This window comes from Rhinolophus hipposideros (assembly GCF_964194185.1).
Source record: "Rhinolophus hipposideros genome assembly, chromosome: 4".
NCBI lineage: Eukaryota > Metazoa > Chordata > Mammalia > Chiroptera > Rhinolophidae > Rhinolophus > Rhinolophus hipposideros.
In genome coordinates this window covers 78,839,914-78,859,917 of record NC_138050.1, presented here as the reverse complement: position 1 = coordinate 78,859,917, position 20,004 = coordinate 78,839,914, and positions in this window count along the sequence as shown.

Here is a 20,004-nt window from a genome sequence, read left to right as displayed (position 1 = left end):
ACATCATCGAGCACTTGATCACATAGAGACTTTTATGGGTTTCTATTGATTTCATGTGAATTTCTTTTTCACCATAGGTACAATCCTAAAAAACTGAGTGTTGTTTTGGCACCGTCACAGTATGGGCCACAAGTTGAGCTCAAGAAATATTTTTTATAGATCTGATAATTACATTTGAAGTTATTTAATCATATTTTAGTAACTCTAGCTGTAGAGCTCAAGAGCAAAACCAAATAATTTTAAGGTGAACATACACATTCCTCATCTGGAATTTAAAATACAATTATCGGCTACCTATTATAGGGCCTACTATCTATATTAGGCACCTCATTACAGGGTCTCATTTACTCCCTCACAGCAGTCTTTGAGTTAGAAATTGTTTTTCATGATTTTACAGGTAGTGGAATAGAGTATCAAAAATTCACTCAAGGTCACATGGCTAGTTAGTTGTGGGACTATGATTTGGAGCCAGGATTTGAATCCAACACTATCTGGTTACACAGACTGTACTCTTAATTAACTTAATTACATAGAGTCTAAACAAATTTTTTTCTTATTTTGAGAGAGCAGTGTTTTAGACATCGGATTTATTTGAAGTTTCATCTTAAATTGACTAAAAATGTAAAGGTAACCATGTGAGAGATTTATTATTTGATCCTTGTGAATGACCTTAATCAAGCCACCAGAAATTCAGTCTTAGGTTCCCTATTTGTAAAATGGAGGGAAATGATTAGATGATCTCTAAAGTTACTTCTTGCTCTAACACAGCAGTCTGACAGACAAACTAACTGACCCTGAGGAGCAGAAAAGTGAGAACATGCTTCTTCCTTTTTGCTTTCTCTATTCATGCTCTGCACAATACAAGGTTGCTTTTTGTTTTGCTTTGTTTTTTTCACCTTATGACTTGTAAAATCTCTTATTGAGAAATTTATTTATAGATTCACCAGTAGTTAACATCTTGTGTAAATTTCATTTGTAAATAGGAGCAAATACTTGTATCACATTTGAATGCTCCTTCACTGAAAACTTTTAAGTTTGAATTAATTTTGTAGTTAGCTTTTATAAAGAACTTTTTTTGACTTAGTACATGTGGAATCTTTTACAAAATTACTTTTATTAAGGCACTTTTTGAAATTTCCTAGGAAGTGTATCAAAATCTCAGATTGGCTAAAACCACCCATCAAAGAAAATGTCCCACTATCCATTTAAAATGCTTTAACTAGAAGGTGGTCCTGAAGACATGGTTGAATGGTTGAATGCACTTCAGAATTCATTCCTCAAAGAGCTTTGCCATGGGGAACTTGCCCAAAGCAAACTTTTTTCCCTGGTAAAAGAACAAAGAAAAGCCCCTTTAGCCACAAAAAAGCTAATACTTTTATGTAGTCCCCTTGATATGAATGTACCCTTCAAAATCTACCTTGCATTCTCTAAATCATGAATGCTGAGGGACAAGGTGTGTGAAAAACACAGAAAGAATTGGTTCAATTGCTTCTCCACACATTCCCCTAGGAACAGATCCAATGATCAAATAGTGGTTGAAGAAAAGAAGATTTAAAATGACTGCACAAATCAATAGAAAACAGCCTGAGCATTTCTATTTCTTGGATTTTTCTCTTATTTGACTGGAGCTCTTTGTAACCTACAATTAAGGATGTTTTAAAATTCTTTTTAAATTAAGGTATGATTGATATATAGGCAAATGGACAGGGCATAAGTACACAATTTGAAGAAATTTGGCAAATGTTTACATCCCTGTGACGCATACTTAATGAGGTTTTTAAGAAAATGTATTTTCCTTCTAAAGTATTATAGCAAAATTTGACTATTTTGGATTTGGACACTATTCCTATTAAAAGTTTAATTATGACATTATTTCTACTTTGGCAACTTATTTATTCTTATTATCAACTTCTGTAACTGAAACATGATTCATAAATTAGAGGTGTGATTATAAATGAGAGAATCTAGGATCTGAAACTTCATTGATGGTTGTGTGATAGTGCCTAGTTCTAGTCCATGCCCCTAAAGTCATGAAAATTTGATAGATTTATAGTAACTAGAAATAAGGCATAATTCATTCTTTTTTTGCTTACTGAATATTATAAGAAACAGGAAGATCACACTCTCTTTTTTCCTGTCTGAGAAAAGCAAAATAGTTCAGCTACTTCTACTAGTAGGCTACGGTCTACTTTAATTAAAAGATTTAATTAAAAGGTTTGCTCTCCTGGTTATGGCTTAAGCAATTTTTATATTCGTTTCTCTAATATATTTTTTTTTCTTTTTACACCAGCATCAGTGAAAAAAAAAATAAAAAGAATGTAACCCAGTCTACAAACTCTTTAAAAGAATTCACAAGAACTCTTTGGCACAACTTTAAAAATGTATTAGAAATTTTTCAGGCTAAACAGGCAGTCCAACCTGTGTTTACATGGTCTGTCAGTGCATGCTTGACATTTATGTAAATTATTCTTAGCCATTCAATCATAGACAAAATACTACCACAGATACAAGGTTGCTTTTTGTTTTGCTTTGTTTTTTTCACCTGATGACTTGTAAAATCCCTTATTGATAAATTTATTTGTAAATTCACCAGTAGTTAACATCTTGTGTAAATTTTATTTGTAAATAGGAGCAAAAACTTGTATCACATTTGAATTCTACTATATGAAAGACACTCATTTGGGAGGCTGTTATTTCATATGGTTTATAATTTATGATGAGTTTATGGATCTCTAAATATATTCTTTAATTTTCACCTTTCCTTATTTTCATTCTTTGTGTATCCTAATGGTATTTCCAGAGGGATGTAAAATAGTCAAAGGAAATTAGAAAGAGAAGCTTCAGAGTTTAACAATTTATTGTTGAATAAAGGCGAGTTGTTATTTCTTTTAAAAAAAAAGGAAAAGTTCTTTGCATTACAAAATAGAGTATTTTAAAACACTGTGCTTGTCTCCTCTCATGACCACATCAAAAATCACAACTAAACTACAGAACAACCATACTCAGAATCACTTGAAGTCTAACTGAACTGTAGCCCTACAACTACAGACATACATTAAAAGCCACCTTGGGACTGGTAGGTGGGGCAGAGACCAGAATGGGCTGGTGCAACACTCACGTGGGACCACTAAAAATTGGGAGGGATATCTCAGCTGTGGAGGTCCCCCCAGCCCCACACCAGACTCCCCAGTCTGGGGTTCCAGTGCCAGGGAGAGAAGTCCTATAACTTCTGACTGTGAAAACCAGCAGAAATTGTGGCTCAGTGAGACAAGGTTGGCTGGAGTCTCAGGTCCTCCCATTTAAGGGCTCTTGCACAGACTTACTCGCTGATGGACTCACTTGCTCTGAGCTCCATCAGTGGGGCAGCATCTCAAAAGTCACCAGGGACATACAGGGAGGGACTGAATTGTCTGGCTTCAGAGTGAGGACTGGAGGGACAGCTTTCTCCTGGATTGAGGAGCTCGCAGAAGCCATTGTGTCTTCGTTGAGCCCTTCCTACTCCCAGTGTGCAGATGCAGGCAGCCACCCTATCTGAGTCTCTATCAACCTGGCTAACACTGTTGATTAGTCTGATCCCGGTAATGCCCTGAGACTCTGCCACACCCAACTTTCAGGCCTACCCAAGCTGCTTCCAGTGGCTTTTCCATACAAACAGGCTATCTTGGCTCATGCTGCAGACTTTACTCAAATTTCTCAAAGGTTCACAAAACCCAAACAAATAGCATATGGCTTTTGCATTTCTTGTACCTCTTGCCTATGAGCTCCAAGCCCGGCACTAGCAACAGCCAGCCTGTGTGGAGCTTGGCTTCTCCAGGCACCTCCAAACACAGTGCAAGTGTTGACCATCTGAAAATTTCTATGTGGCTCATACCAGGTGGCCTCAGGCAGGGCACAGGCTAAACTTGGCCTGCTTTAGGGGCCCTCCCAGGAGTTCCTGGAGCTGGCATGCCCAGTAGCAGGCTTTGGCCCAGGCTAGAACATCACATAGTTGCCTCCAAGGTTGATACACCCAAAGGGAAGAATAGGTAAGCATCAAAGCCAGGCTAAAGCTAATCCTGATCCATGAGGCCAGCCCCTACACAACAGCTCCTCCTCTGTAGTCATGGCCAGTCCTCACAACCAATCAGCCTGAGGGTGAATCCCTCCCACTGATGTGCAAACAGCAACCAAGGCTCAGCTACAACAGCAGGGCACACACAACCCACACAAGGGACACACCTGATGCACCCAGACAGGGAGACAGAGCAGCCCTACTTAATACATAGAAACAAACACAGGGAGGAAGCCAAAATGGGGAGACAAAGAAACATTTCCCTAATAAAGAACAGAATGAAGCTCCAGAAAAAGAACTAAAAACTGAGACAACAATCTACCGGATGCAGAGTTCCAAACACTGGCTCTAAGGATGCTCAATGATCTCAGGGAGAACTTCAACAAAGAGATAGGGAACATAAAAATGGAGATAGAAAATATAAAAAAAGAACCAGTTAATAATAAAGAATACAATAACTGAAATGAAGAATGTATTAGAGGAAATCAGTATTAGAGGGAAGAATGTATTAGAGGGGAACAGTACGTTAGAATGAAACAGAACATTGAATCAGTCATTTGGAAGAAAAGCACTGAAAGCACACAATCAGAACAGCAAATAGACAAAAGAATCCCCAAAAAATGAGAATAGTTTAAGGGACCGCCAGGACAACATCAAGCATACCCTTAATCTCATTGTCAAGGTATGAAAAGGAGAAGAGATAGAGCAAGACATTGAAAACTTATTTGAAGACATAATGATTGAAAACTTCCCTAACCTGGTGAAGGAAATACACATACAAGCCCAAGATGTGCAGAGAGTCCCAAACAAAATGAAGCCAAAGAGTCCCAAACCAACACATCAAAATAAAAATGCCAAAGGTTAAAGACAAAGAGAGAATCTTAAAAGCATCATGAGAATTGGTTATCTGTAAGAAAGTTGGTTATCTGTAAGAAAGCACTCACAAGACTATCAGTTGATTTCTCAACAGAAACTTTGCAGGCCAGAAGAGATTGGCATGACAGCAAACTTATCATTTAGAATCGAAGGACAGATAAAGAGCTTCCCAGACAAGAAAAAGCTAAAGGAGTTCCTCACCACCAAATCAGTGTTACAAGGATTCTTAGAGGGACCGCTTTAAGACTAAATAAATAAATAAATAAATAGGCAATAACTACATATCTATCAACAATTCATTTAAATGTAAATGAATTAAAAGCTCCAATCAAAAGATAGGTAGGTAAGGGTCTTTCTTACCCATTCATTTAAGAAAACAAGACCCTGACATATGCTGCCTACAATACACTTACTTCAGATCAAAAGACACACAGAGACTAAAAGTAAGGGATGAAAAAGATATTTCATGAAAATGGAAACAAACAAATAAAAAAAGCTGGGACAGCAAAGCTTATCCAAGACAAAAACAGACTTTAAAAAAAGGCTATAAGAAGTAACAAAGAAGGACCCAATAATCCCATTTCTGGGTATTTATCTGAAGAAACCCAAAATGCTACTTTGAGGGAATGTGTGCATACATATGGTCATTGTAGCATTATTTACAATGGCCAAGATATGGAGGCAGCCTGGGTGTCCATCGATGGATGAATGGATAAAGAGGAGGTAGTACATATACACAATGGAATATTGCTTGGCCAGGTAAGGAAATGGGATCTTGCCATCTGCAGTGGCATGGACGGACCTGAAGTGCATTTTGCCAAGTGGAGTATGTCAGACAGAGAAGGACAGATGCGATGTGATTTTCCTTATATGTGGAATCTAAAGATCAAAATAAACAATCAAACAGAAACAAACTCATAGATATAGAGAACATTTTGATAGTTGCCAGATGGGAGGGGAGTTTGAGGGGGTAGGTGAAAAACAGGAAAGGATTAAGAAGTACAAATTGGTTGTCACACAGTAGTCATGGAGATGTTGAGTATAACATAAGGAATATAGTCAATAGTACTATGATAACAATTTACGGTGTCAGATGGGGACTAGATTTATCAGGGTGATAGATGGGTGGTGGTTGAGGGACAGGGTGAAAAATGTAAGCATTAAGTATAAATTCATAGTTACAAAATAGTCATGGGAATGTAAAGCAAAGCATAGGGAATATAGTCAATAAATGGTAATAACTATGTATAGTGCCAGCTGGGTACTAGACTTCTTAAATTTTATAAACGTCTAACTTCTAAAAAACAAACAAAAAACCAAAATAGAGTATTGTAGGAGATAAGGAAAAGAAGAATTTCCACAGCAGGATTTTATTTAAAAAATCAAAATAATTGCAGAGGTAGTGGGTAAAAAGTAGCAGGTAGGGAGGCAGGAGGGATATAGCAACAGGGAACCCAGAGAGTGATTAATTCTTTGGATACCTACATTGTTTATTTTTTATTGTGGTAAAACACAAACAAAAAAATATAAAATAACATTCACTGTCTTAATCATTTGTAAGTATACAATTTAGTAGTTTTAAGAATATCCATATTTTTTTTGTGTAATAGATCTCCATAACTTTTTCATCCTGCAAAACCGAAACTCTCTGCCCATTACAAAATAACTCTCCTATCCCTGCTCCCCACAGGCCCTGGTAGCCACCATTCTACTTGATTCTGTGAATTCAACTACTTTAAATACCTCATATAAGTGGAACCATACAGTTTTTGTCTTTTTGTGACTGGCTATTTCACTTAGCTTAATGTCCTCAAGATTCATCCATGTTGTAGTATGTGACAGGATTTTCTCCCCTTTTAAGGCTGAACTGTATCCCATAATATTCCATTGTATGTATATACTACATTTTATGTATCCATTTATCCATCCATGGATATTTGGGTTGTTTCCACATCTTGGCTACTGTGAATAGCATTGCAATCAATGAACAGGTTCTATAGACTGAATATTTGTGTGCCTCCAAAATTCATACATTGAAACCTATTCCCCATTGTGACGGTATTTGGAGGTGGGCCTCTTGGAGGTGGAGCCCTCATGAATGGGATTAGTGCCCGTATAAAAGAGATTTCAGAGAGCTCCCTCACACCTTCTGCTGTTTGAGATACAACAGGAAGATGGCAGTCTGAACCAGGAAGTGGGTTTTCACCACATCCCAAATCTGCCCAAGTCTTGATCTTTGACTTCCCAGCCTCCAGAACTGTGAGAAATAAATTTCTATTGTCTATAAGCTATCCAGTCTGGCATTTTTGTTATAGCAGCCCCAAAATGGATGTGCAAATATCTCGTTGAGACCCTGCTTTTAATTTTTTGGATATATACCCATAAGTAGGATGGCTGGATCATATGGTACTTCTATTTTTAATTTTTTGAGGAACTGCCATACTGTTTTCCATAGCAGTTTTACTCTTTTACAATTGCACTATTTATATTTTAAAGTAAACTAGCTCTCAGAAAATAATTTATAAAATCACTGAGTAGAAAATATGAATAGGTAAATTATAATGTCATTCTTTAAATCCATCAGGATTGAAAAAACTGTTTTAAAGAAAAACAAAACAAAAAAAATCTCCCCTCATTTCTTAGTCTCATAATGGAGAGGATTGATGCCAAACAAAAGAATAAACAGATAACTCAATTTCCAATATAAATTGCAACATCAATCCTTGATGATCCTTTCTTCTAGAGCTTATATGAGAAAAGAAAATCTTTTGGTTGTTGCAATGGGCAGGTATGTACACTTGGGCAGTGTGATGTGTAATTTGCTTTCTAATATACTATGACGTCAAGGCTTCTGTGAAGCTTTACCACTTTTCCTTCTTACATCACCCAAATGCATACCTTCCCCCAGCTTCCGTTGTCTGGAACTCCATAGTCAAGAACTAATGTGCTCCTTTCTTGAGAGCAGGTTTTTCCTACTGAGGAGGTAAAGAGAATCTTCAGGGACAAGGCCAGAAAGTCCCCCCCCCCCGCCCCTTATTCAGCAACATTTAATGTATTAAAGAACAGTTTCAAAAAAAAGAAAAACTCAAAATAGGAAATATCACAGTCTCTTAAGAGCAATACATTCAATACATTTAATATACTCAAATAGAAAACATATTATTCACGCTACAGGTTTTTAATCTTCCTTGGACAACACAAAAAACACAGTACTCAGACTGCGTTTTAACAAGAGGAGACAGACAGTGGTTGCGTGATGTGAGAATGGTGTTTAAGAGGAATGTTCAAGATACTGGGCACCAAATACCAGGCAGGAAGGAAGGATATAGTAAAGGGAATCTGGTGATGGTCCATAATGGCTGAATGTCTCCCACAAGGCCACAATGAGGTATCACCTGGGACACTAGTCATCTCAAGGCTTGAGTGGAAGAGGATGTGCTTCCAGCTCACTCAGGTGGCAGGCCCCACCTGACTCTTTGCCAAGGTCCTCGCTGGCCAGAGACATCGGTTTCTTGCCATGTGGACCCCTGAATAGCACAGCTCACAGCCTTGCACCTAGCTTCTCTCGAATCAAGCAAGCAAAAGGGTGAGAGAAAGTGTCCAATATGGAAGTTGCTGTCTTTTGGTAAGCTAATATTGGAAGTTACATCCCATCACTTTTTCCATATTCTGTTCATTAAATGAGTCATTAGGTCCAGCCCACATTCCAGGGGAGGAGATTATACAAGGGTATTTACGACAGGAGGCAGGGATAAGTTAGGGCCATTTCAGAGGCTGTCTGCTACATCTATTAAGATAACTCTAAAGAATAAGCTAGGGCTGAGAGACAGCACCAAAGGAGGATAAACGTTTAGGAAAAAGGGCCCCTCCCCAAAGGGGAGAGGAGGGTTGCAGCCCCCTCGGTGGTGGGGAACTTCACCCAGTGCACCTGGGCCAGAGTGGATCCCTGGCCAAGTTTGGTATGCAGGAAGCATCCTGCTGGGGAGGAGGGGGTAGGCTGAGCCTGGCATGCAGGAGAACAGAGAAGAGACAGGAGAGTACAAAGTCTTGGCACAAGACTGGTAAGCAGGAACCATTTGCTGGGGTTTCAGCAACTTTCGTGAGGGTGAGGTCCAATGGTGTCCCTCACACATACTGCTGGCCCATGGCTTGAAGCTGAGTTTCCGTTTATGTGGGAGCTCATTTACTTCTGGCTCCTCTTCTTAAGAGGCAACACCTTTGAGTCACAATGAAAACAAAGGACATTTAGCAGGACTCCCACCCATAGGGTGTCCTGGACTCAACTTTTGTCCTCCTAGTTCTGAAAGATGGAAAAAGCTGCCTCTTCTCAGAACTGGATTGGCAAATGCCCAGGGTCAGCAAAAGTGGCCTCAGAATGACAGACTCAATTTTTTGGGAATGAGGACCAGTAATTCATTACGTTGTTAACGCTTTGGTGGCTTCAAGCTAATCAAAATGCACATATACATATATAAGGTATCTACCTATCTTTCCATTATCTATCTATCATCTATCATCTTTAACAGAAAAGTTGTTCTTAATTACCTAGTTTTCCATTCTTGGTGGTAGAAGTCTGAGACGTAAGGATCACTGTGGGAGCCATCGGGTCCTTGATCTGGGAGCTGGAGTAAGTGCAGAGATTCCCAAGTTGAGGTAGGTTGAAGGCTGGACTCTTGACTACATCTGACCTTCTTCTGCATTGGTGTAGGAGCTGTGCAGGCCTGAAATTGCACAAGAAAGGTATTAGCAGACCCGCCTGGGCGTGTGAAGCTTGAGGAAGTCTGTATCAAGGAACTAGGTCAAGGGTGAGGGTGCTCAGTAGGAATTTGATACAAATTCTCCCAATTTGACGATTTTGTGAGAGACTAGCCCCGACACTTAGGTGAATCTCACCATCAGGAACTTCACAGAAATGTCTTTATGTTATTTTTCCAATTCCAAAGCAGCTGAAAAAGGAGGTGAAGGATTATTATCAATAGTGTGCTTTGGATAAAATTTATCCCGAGTAAGTGCTGTAACACCTTTAGACTCTCATATTTTTTCTTCTTCTAGCACCTTTATCCATCCATACATCCAGATATTCACAATGAACAATCCGTATCTTTTGAGGGAATTAAGTATTTGCAGAAAAAGTATTGTTACTCATGTATAATCTCTGCTATTAATCTCTGATATTCAATCAAGTAGATAAGCAATTAAATTAACCCTTTATCTTATAAATATTTGGGGGTAAATAAGATACCACTTTTATTATATACACATATGTGTTTGAATCTAAATTATTTAGCACTCTAATATAGTATCATATTTTTAATGTTGTAATGTTAACCACTGTGTTGTGTCAAGAACTAAGTGACCTGATCTTTGGTGGTCCTCATTTACCACCGAGAAATATTCTGAGAAAATATTTCATCCCTTTTGTTTACCACCGGGTGGTTTTGGTATTGTTACCAAATATTTTATATATTTTTTTCATGACAGTTCCTTTTCGGTTTAAAATTAGCTAAAGCACATGATATTTTAAGGAGCTTTGTTTTCGAGAGGAATGTTTTTTCCTGAAAATGTTTACCACTGGAGGCATCAGTAATGTATTTGTCTTAAAATTAGCTCTAAAAACACATATTTAAGTTATTTAATCTGAAATATAATGGATTTGCCTGAAAAACAAAAATGACCTTTTTCCGTTGGCATTCTAGACATAACACAGCTTCTCAGAAACCAAGAGAAGATCTAGTCTAAGAAGAATGTGTCCTTACCTTTCCTCTAGGGAAACACTAAATGTGCTTTAGGGATATGAAGCAAAGGCAAAATGTTATTGTCTTAGTAACATTTTCACCAAATTCTTTAAGAAGAATTTCCTAACTATTTCTTAAAATATTTCTAATGCTTAATTTAACAATTTAACAATCTAATGCTTAAAATATTTCCAAATGCCAACTTTAAAATTACATTCTGTAAGTATTACATTTACTTAGAGTGTAGCCCTTTAGCAAAAGATGAAGTAGAAACCAAAGCAATAATGGCTGATTCAGTGGTAGGCTTTTTCAGCTGATAATGTAGTTCAGTTGTATTTCAACATGTATCAGCTTTACATTTTAGGTTCAGACATTGGTGGTCAAAACGTTAGTGATTCATTTCCTGTCATTATGCTGCTTATTACAACAGATTTCTGGAAGTGACTGAACCATGGAAGAAACCACGTAAAGGTATTGTGTGTGTGGCATGAGCAATGCCATGAAGTGTTTTGAATATTATAAATCCTCATAGCATATGACTGAGAGACCAAAATATCTTTCCAGTCACAAATATAATATAGGAGAAAGAGAGTAAGATAAACATATAAGGTCTGGTCATGGTAAGATGTACCTTTTCATACAAACATATGTGTGAATATTCGTTGATACATAGCAATGTTATATTGGCTTTAGCATGGTCTTACAATGTAGCTTCTGTCCTCTTTAGATGGTCTTTTATTTTCTCTAAAAACACATGATAATAGACTTCCCCTTCCATGGCTAATATTTGCTATTATTTGGACTAAGCTTTATCTAGCTTACAGCAATGAGATATCAATTCTCTAAGTTCTTATGTGGGCTAGATATTTTTCAAGGCTCAAAAGACTGATTTGTCTTTAGGCACATTTTCAAATACTATCCTGGTAACAACCTTCCTTTTAAACTCTTGGACTAGAAACAAGAGAGAATCATGCCCCTTTGTAAGAGAGGTGACTTGGAAAAAAGATAAGATAAGCAAAAAAAAGATAAGCAACTCTGAATTCTGGCCATTTACCTAGCTGAGAAGCCTTATGTGCACCATTTTACCTACATGTATCTTCTCGGTAAAAGGGGGAGTAAGAATAGTAACTCTACTGAACAATTTAAATTCTATAAAGTTGATAAAGCATTCAGTACAATGCCTGGAATAAAATGACTGTCTAAGAAATATCTTAGATCATTTTTTATAATACATTTTCTGATTCCTGGAAGGTAAATATTAAGGTGGGTACACTTGGTAGACTGCACAATGGAGTCTCTTCAGCAAGGGCTTGCTTCTAATAGACTTGATGCATTTACGAATTGATTAATAGCTGAGTCTGTGCAGTCACCGGTATTCATGCATGAAGCGTGCTTCCACGAAACTACTTTTGGAGAGGAGTAGATAGCTAACTGGACCGCAATGGTATGACTTCCAAATTTTACTTCAGCGTACTTCTTTTTAATTATATATTTAATATTATTAAACATCTGTAACACATTTCCACAAATTACCGTAAATGATTTCTTCATTCTTTGGATGTTTGTTCTCAGGAAGACAATAGTGTTGTGATGGAGAAATGGTTTCAGGTAGAAACTTCCACAATGGTGGACGTAAACCCTCCACATCAGCACAGACCAAAATCATTTCAGAAATTTTCATAGTTTGTTACTTGTTAACTTTTCAAAAGTACATACGAAAAGCTAATTTTAAATCCAGCATTAATGATTCATTCGTTATGTGCCAAAATAGGACTTTTAGCAATTCTGAGATGTTCTCAGAAGTAATGAGACTTGGCGAAACACATGCAGTGCCTAAACTTTGGTCTTGGAGGAGTTTAACCCACACAGCTGGGTCTTGTTATTGGTGCCAGTGGAATTTGTAGCACTATCTATTTTATGACACTTCCACACCTACTTTTACCTTATAAGGTAAAGACTCGAATTCTAAATGTGTATTATACATAGGCCTATATTTAGCACCAAAATAATGATTTTTGGAAGCCAAAGAGAAACAGAAATTCAATCTCCAGATGCTGTTTTTGAAAAGCAGCATCTGAATAGTTGCTGCCCAATGTCATGGTAATGTTGTTGATTAAGATAATTCCAGCCTGTTTTCCTAAAGCCATTCTATAAAGCCAGATTTCTATTTTTAATACAACATCTAAAACACTTATGTACATAATTGGAAATAAAATAAAATGAAACTATAAGTATTGTAAGGACATTGATGGAGTGGCTCAGCTTTATTAGAGTTCATATTTAAATTCATGCCCCCTCCCGTCTGACTTTCCTCACATTGTTGAGGAATTTCTCAAATTTCATATAACAAGTCATACTAAAAAAAAAAAATAAAACTTCTAATTAACCGGCTTATAATTGATACTTTTCAAGAAGCTTTTTCATGCATACTTATTTCTTCTTCTCTGGGAACTGCGTTGACCATGCAGGGTTGGATCTCCTAAGAGACAATTTTTGTGCCATATGACCCAGCCTTGGTGGCCATAGCTGATTGGTGGGAGGTACAAAACCTAAGCTGTCCTATCAATGTCTTTCTCATCGTTTTGTTTTTGTTTCTTTTAAAGTAAATCAGGGAAACAATTTTTCATAGGAGATCGTGGTGGCCTCTGTCAAATGGCAGGGGTCAGTGCACAGTTAAGAAAATGTAGCCAACTAGTCAACTAGAGGGGTGGGAAAGAGCTCTTTTGATTTTGAGTCCCTCTGTCTAGCTTTTTTGAGGCCTCACCATGAACACCACCGCCACCACCACTGTCACCACCATCACCACCATTATCATCAGCGTCACCTTCACCATCATGATCACCATCACTACCACTTCCAAAGATTGTTGGTCCCTTGAGATCAGGGGCCAGGTGCCTGCATACAAACATTAGTTTTTGAACAAATATGCTTAATGTGTGTCAGAGTTAAGCAAAATATAGGTTAATGTCTCTAATAGTTAAATGAAAAATTCCCTTATGAGATTCTAGTCTTTTTTTCTTTTGGAAAAGAAATTACTTGAATTTACTAATTTTCTATTTCAAATGTATGTAGATGCTATTGTGATTAACATAATACAAATTTATTGAAGTAAACTGCAGTGGAGAAAAATTAGAAGCAACCTTCATGTAGCCATTAAAAATTGGTTAAAGCATAATTTTTTTACATCCTTAATATGGAATACTAGTCACTCATTATTGAATAAAGCAGGTCTATGTGGAAAGATGTCCATAATAGATTGTTATGTGGAAGGAACATGCTTCAGAACAAAATGTATAGCTCCAGACTATTTCTATGAATTATATTCACACCTGGGCATGCACACACATATGTGTATTAATATACTTGTAAAACCATAAAGAAAAATCTAAAAATATATGTATCAAATCATTTATAATACTTACATTGGGGTTGCAAAGTGTGTAGAAAGCTTATGAAGGACTCTCACATTTTAGTTGTAGAACTCTGTGTTTTTTAGAATATACTTTAATTAGTATGCAGTTAGTTACTGTGGCAGCCCTTCCTCCTGACAAGGTTTCTGTCTCCTGCTTTTAAATCTATTTGTAGGCCTTTTCTGCATTGTAACAGTGCTAATCTGTGTTACTGATAGAATATGACAGAAATCATAGTATGTGACTTTCGAGATTAGATTATAAAAGACTCTATATCTTTCCTCTTCTTTCCTCTCCTCTTCTCTCCTCTTCCCACCTCTCCTCTCCTCTCCTCTCCTCATCTCCCTTCACCTCCCCTCACTTGTCCTCTCCTCTCCTCTTCTTCCTCTTCTCCACACACTCTGGTCTCTCTCTCTCTCTCATCACTTGATCTGAGAGAAGCTAGCCGTGCCACGTTATGAACATCCCAATGAAGATGCTATGATGTGATTCCTATAGAGAAGCTGAAGCCTCTGGCCATCAGCCAGCAAGGAAGTGAGGCCTTTTAACAGCCATGAGCAAGACCTTGGGACAAGACTCGACAAATTCAGTCAGCTTCAGATGATGAAATCTCTCGTCCACAGCTTGACTACAGTCTGGTGAGACTCCCTGAACAAGAACTACCCAGCAAAATCACTCCTGGACTCTTGACCTCAGAGACGATGTGCTATAATAAATGTTTGATATTTTAGGCTACTAAACTTTGGAGGAATTTGTTATGTAGAAATATACAACTAACATAGTTATTAATAGTAAGTGTTAAGTAAATGCCTGAATTAAGTTCAAAAAAATATATAAATGAATACAAAGAATGAGAAAACAGTTTAAAAAAACAACAACATTTAATTCATGGCAGCTTTATGTAGTTATATGTGGTCTCAATCCATGGATATGAGAAGCAAAAGTACTGTCACCTGGAGGAAGCATGTATAACAGGAAATATATTAACATTGTAAGTATTAATATTATACTTGAAAGGGTTAGAAACATTGTCATACACTACTGTTTATAAAATTGAAGTGATTCTGATTTAGATTCAAAGAAAAGCACTGCTTTCTGTAGACTGGCTTTCTTTTTACGTAGCCATATATAAATATTTATAACACAACATATATACTCATAAGCCCAGATATATGTGTGTGCATACACACATAGACATACATATTTGACATGCTAATAGAAATTACATTGTTTAAAGTTGAATATAAACTAAAGTCTCAATTACAGTAAAAAGTGAAAAAACATTACACATTAATGTTTGTTTTCTAATTAGAAAGGTATATGATTTCATTTAGAAAAATCCACCTATTTATAGCTAAGAATTTGCTCTATGATGATTGAGGGAAACTTCTATCATGAGAACCTGGCTTTGCTCTTTAGGTATGAATACTCAAGTCATTTTGTTATTTGGGAGAGGGTTTTCTTGATATCTTTAGCTTTTGCTTTGATGTTGGGTGGCCCAAATTGGGGATGGAGGTGACAGGCAGTGTAGCAGTGATGGTATGTGAATGATAGCTTGCTTACTGTTTTTAAAATACATCTCATCAACAAAGGCAAATAATAAGTGTTGGAGAGGCTGTGGAGAAAAAGGAACCTTCATACACTGTTGGTGGGAATGCAGATTGGTGTAGCCGCTGTGGAAGGCAGTGTGGAGGTTCCTCAAAAAATTATGAATAGAATTACCATATGACCCAGCAATCCCTCTCCTGGGTATCTACCCAAAAAATCTGAAAACATTTATCCACAAAGATATATGTGCTCCAATGTTCATTGCAGCTTTATTTACGGTGGCCAAGACATGGAAATAACCAAAGTGTCCTTCGATAGATGATTAGATAAAGAAGATGGAGTATATATACACAAAGGAATAATTACTCTGCCATAAGAAAAGATGAAATAATGCCATTTGTGACAAAATGAATGAATCTTGAGATTATTATGCTAAGCAAAATAAGTCACACAGAGAAAGTAGAGAACCATATGATTTTACTGATACGTGGTATATAAAACTAAAAACAACAAAGGAACAAGGCAAACAAATGAGAAACAAAAACTCATAGACACAGACAATAGTTTAGTGGTTACCAGAGGGAGAGGTGGTGGGGGGGTGGTAGATGAGGGTAAAAGGGATCAAATATATGGTGATGGAAGGAGAACTGACTCTGGGTGGTGAACACTCCATATGATATATAGATGATGTATTACAGAATTGTACACTTGAAACCTGTAATTTTACTAAGCATTGTCACCCCAATAAATTTTAATTAAAAAAAATACATCTCAGATTTAAGGGACAAATGATGTGCTACACTTTTCTAATATTTCCCCATATAATAATTCTTTTTCTTGATGCTGAAATTCCTAATAAAATTCTTGTTGAATTGAATACAATTAATGCTTTCATTTCATTCATTCATTCCCTTATCAAGAAACTTTTGAGTATCTGTCAGGTCCATGAGTATTTATGCAGCTGTTCCTAATTGGTTACTTTTCTTCACGTGTTTCCTTTCACAACTTTCCTTGATAGCACAGTATGTACTCTAACTTAGGGTACATGCTGTGCTATTGGGGACAATCATTTCTTATCTGGGAAAACCCAGCTTGCAAGTAGATTCTTCCCAGTTCTAAATATTTTAATGCAATCCCATTGTAAGGGAAACCCTAAAATAAAACTAAGCACCAGAAGATAGATACTATATTGTGGAATAGGTAACTGAAAAAGTGTTAAAGCAAATGCATGGCCAGTTATGAAGATCTCCAGTTATCACAGCTATGAGTAAATAGGCACAGATATGAGTTTTTTGTTTGCTTGTTTGTTTGTTTTAAATATTACTCTGTTTTCTGGACTTTGGCAATAGTTCACTAGCCAATGGATGGATGCAGTCATCTTAGACCTTTCTCCCCATCTCCTTGTTTTAATTATGTATTCAGTAAAGACGTTTACTATCCACAAGCACAGTAGGAATAAAATGATGAAGCAGGCATAGTCCAGGCTCCTCAGGACCCCACATTAGAGTTTTATTAATCTGCCTTCAGTTGTGTCCTCGGATCTCTGTTGACATTTTATGTTGGACCACTTCCCTCTTGATCAGGGACTTACAGATTCCCAGAACCATTAGGTTTTGTCATTTCATGGGTCTGACAAAGATTCTGTTATTTCTTACTGTTGGCTACAGGATTTTGGTACGAGTTGAGTTAGACAACGCTTTTTTCCAGTACTGAATTCTGTGTATTCTGTGACCACTCATTAAAATTGCTGATAAAGAAAAAGTCAGTCTATCTCCAAGATAATCAATTTCCATGAAGCCAGCTATCTTCACATTTGGGAGCATTTTTGCTATGTTGTATATTTTTAAATTTTCCTTGGAATTTTTAGATTTTGAAAGTTCTGTCTCTTTTTCACCTGTGATGGAGAACCATGTCCAATCACAAATTTGATACCTCTGAGCAGGGCCTGCCTTGAAGAGTGAGTGGCCATGTTTAAAGTATGAAGAGGGGACAGAGACCTGACCTACAACAACATATTAGGATACAGTTGATATTTGGAAGGAAGTGATGAGAATTATACTGTCAGGGAACTCATGAAAATTCCTATAAAAGTCTGTATTAAGTATTACACTTTTCAGATGGGAATTTTCTTTATCATCTTAGAATTTTATTTTGTGTTCTCAACACACCCACTACATAGGTTCTGTGACCCACAATACAAGGCATGTCATTTTTTTCCCAGATATGAAGTATGTCAGTAAATTGTCTTTAGCTTATAAAAATTGAAGATAAATTAAATAGCTGAACAGAGAAAACACAAAATAGCATAGAACATCATCTTCTAAAACAAATATTTAAAGAAACAAGCATCTTAGAAATATTTGGAAGCTGGGCATTAATCCTCAGCTTATTAATAAGACGTAACCTTGATCTTATTCTTGACTGTCAATCCACACGTTTGTTTATTAACTCACCTTGAGACATGTCTTTGAGCTAAATGTGTGCCATGATTGTGATTTAGCCTCCAGTGTTTAGAGCAATGTAGCATCAAACTCCCTTTAGACTACTTCTCTTAGCTAATATAAGCAATTTATTTTCCTTCTTGGACTGAGTTATTTAAATGGATGACATTTGTTTGCGTCTCCAGGTATCTGACCTTTAGGAAATCTGTACTGCTTTCTCAGTATCTTCTTTGTACTTTCTTTTCCTAAGAGCTAAAGGAAAAAATGAGAGGAAGTGACAATATGGGATTTCTCTACTCTGAAAATATAGGATGATGAGTTATATGTACTTGAAGTGAAGTAATTTCCATGTTATTACTAAATAACAGTTAAATTTCCGTCAATGTAGTTATCTCTAGTTAAATAGATTGGCTAGGGTAGGTCAAATCACACCATAACTATTCTTTTTAAAAACAAGTATTATCTCACAAATAATTTTTTATACATCTATTTCCTGAAAGACTCAATTCTATTTCTTATATACTAAGATAAGAAAAATAATAATCAGAGCCCAATTGTATAACACAGACATAACTATCGTGGTGAATTAGATTATCAGAAAATGTGAGGAGAGAGTCAGTTAAGAAGAGGGAATAGAGCCAGAGTAGAGATAGATGTCCTGAATTTTAGACACTGTCTCTCTCAGAAAACAAAGGCTGGAGAAGGGGCAAACATGAGGGAATGAAACCAAGATTCAGGGGACCAAAGATACTCAAAGTCTCTGGAATGAAATAAACCTCACAGACAGTCTTACCTCTTTCTCAATCTTTGCAGTGTCTTTCCCTACGTCTAATTTATCAGAACATACCTACATAGGTGAGATGTGGAAAAGACATGACAACATCAATATCTATTGCTTATTTAAGCAGGTTTATAATTTAAATAGTTTCCATTTATTGAGTGAAATCTCAACGATGGATCATTCGCTTAATGTCTTCATGTGTATTACTTTATTAGAATCTTGTTTTAAAAACCACTGTGAAGTAGGTAGTTCCCCAGCATAAAAGATATGCCAAAGCTCAGAGAAGATAAGCCTGTGCCTATGGCCATTGTGTAAGTAAGTGAAACATCGAGAACCTGAGACCAAATCTGTATGACTCCAATTCCATGCTCTTAACCAAATGTTTTGATCATTCTCACATTGACACTGCATATCAAGGTCCTTTCTCAGCGTCTCTGTTTGCCTTCCACTGACGTACTTATAGGAAAAGACTATGACTATAATCAAAACCAAAAATACGAAGTGAATTTTTTTTAATGGTTGGTATTGGCCCCAGCAGTTTTCCTTTCAATCCCTTTATAGGGAGAGCTCAACTTTAATGTTTTAAATGTACAAATTTAGAGTTCAATTCACATCTCTTCAAGATTAAACAAATGAATAAATTAGGAAGCATAATGGCTTTTGGAAAACATACAGTTGTAATAAATCTGTCATGACCTACTGAAGGATGCATCACATTAAAGAAGAAAACTTTGATGTTTTGCCAAGTATTAAAACATGCAAATTTCCCTGGTGGTGTATACATTTAAGAAATGTTGATGACAGGGCTATTTTAAAGACTCTGCAAATATCCTTTTTTGGAAATATTTGTTTCTGTAGCAACCTTAAGATGATAGCAACTCGTATGCGCATTTCAAGACACCCGTGGATCTCATGGATAGGTTGAACTTGAAAATTGAACTGTGGAACATTTATTCTGGTGGGCAGAGAACTAGGTTGGAATCCTGACTTCAATACTTTTAACTGGTGTGGCCTTCAAAAAATTTTCTTATCTCTCTGTGCTTTCATGTTATTATTTGTATATTTGTCAAAAGAATACCTTCTTCACAAATTTGTTGGGAGGATTAAATGAGGTCATGAAACAAATGCCTTGTACATGGTACGTGCTCCATAATGCCTATCT